The sequence below is a fragment of the Podarcis gaigeae genome, assembly GCF_964106915.1.
Source record: "Podarcis gaigeae genome assembly, chromosome: 8".
Lineage (NCBI taxonomy): Eukaryota > Metazoa > Chordata > Lepidosauria > Squamata > Lacertidae > Podarcis > Podarcis gaigeae.
The window spans coordinates 85,910,727-85,912,008 of NC_139684.1; the positions used below are offsets into that span (position 1 = coordinate 85,910,727).

Sequence of the window (1,282 nt, forward strand, 5' to 3'; positions counted from 1 at the left end):
TGAGTCCCTCTGAAGCTGCCTCCCACCGAGTTCTAAATTCCGAGTTATACTCCAGGCCCTCAAACCACCAGCCCTAAATCCTAGAGGTCCGTAGCTTGCGTGGCATAATGGTCAGTGTTGGGCGAGACCAGGGTTTGAATCCCCACTCGCTGGACATGAAGCTCCATGGGTGGCCTTGGGGGCCAGTCACCGTCTCTCTCAGCCTAACCTACCTCACAGGGTTGTTATGAGGATAAAAGGGGCATCTGAACATGAGTCACCTGGAGCTCCTGGCAGAAAAGGTGGTATATAAATGTAATAAATAGAATAAATATACAAGTATAGATTCCAACTGGATGTGGGTGGCACTGTGGTCTAATCACAGAGCCTAGGACTTGCCGATCAGAAGGTCAGCGGCTCGAATCCCTGCAACAGGGTGAGCTCCTGTTGCTCGGTCCCTGCTCCTGCCAATCTAGCAGTTCGAAATCACATCAAAGTGCAAGTAGATAAATAGGCATCACTCCGGCGGGAAGGTAAACGGCGTTTCCGTGCGCTGCTCTGGTTCGCCAGAAGCGACTTAGTCATGCTGGCCACATGACCCGGAAGCTGTACGCCGGCTCCTTTGGCCAATAAAGCGAGATGCGCGCCGCAACCCCAGAATCGGCCACCATTGGACCTAATGGTCAGGGGTCCCTTTACCTATAGATTCCAACGGAAACGTACACATCCCTCCTACTAAATTATCTAGCCAATGCATGTATATTTTGTTTGTCTGCCCCCCCCCATCGTAATTCCTCCACTACGTGGCTTTTGACCTTTACATCCAAATTTCATTTACTATTTATTTACTATTTATTAAATTTGCGAGTTGCTTTACCCTGTCCAGGGCAGCCCAAAACAACTTACAGACAATAAACCCAACGCAAATACATTAACAGCAAGAGGAATGAGAAAAGCATTGTCATTATCACTACTGCGAGCGCTGGTCATTTATTCCTCCTTACGGCTTAACGACCTTCCCGCCGAAGAGACCTGCTACGCTCGGAAGCTTTCCCCTGCCGTGCTTCCATCCTGCACTCTGCGCATGCTCTTGCTCGATCCTGCGGCAAGGTGGTGGCAGTGGCTCCTCCCCCTTCGCCTTCCTATTGGCCGCGCCAGCTGCGGACGTGGAGAAGCCGCCTCTCGCCCCGGCCCGAGCAGCCGCGCATGCGCCCCGAGCCCAGCCGGGCCTCCTCCTGCCGCGCAGGCGCCTTGACGGCTTCGCCCCGGCTCGGGTGCCGCCCGGGGCGCGCATGCGCACACG

The 1,282-nt window shown here is 54.1% G+C and overlaps 1 long non-coding RNA gene across 1 annotated transcript in view; it reads left to right on the plus strand.

Moving 5' to 3' along the window:
• LOC310851804 overlaps positions 1–1,282 on the plus strand; it is a 442,605-nt gene that overhangs the window by 146,628 nt on the left and 294,695 nt on the right. The gene's annotated exons all lie outside the window — the stretch shown is intronic.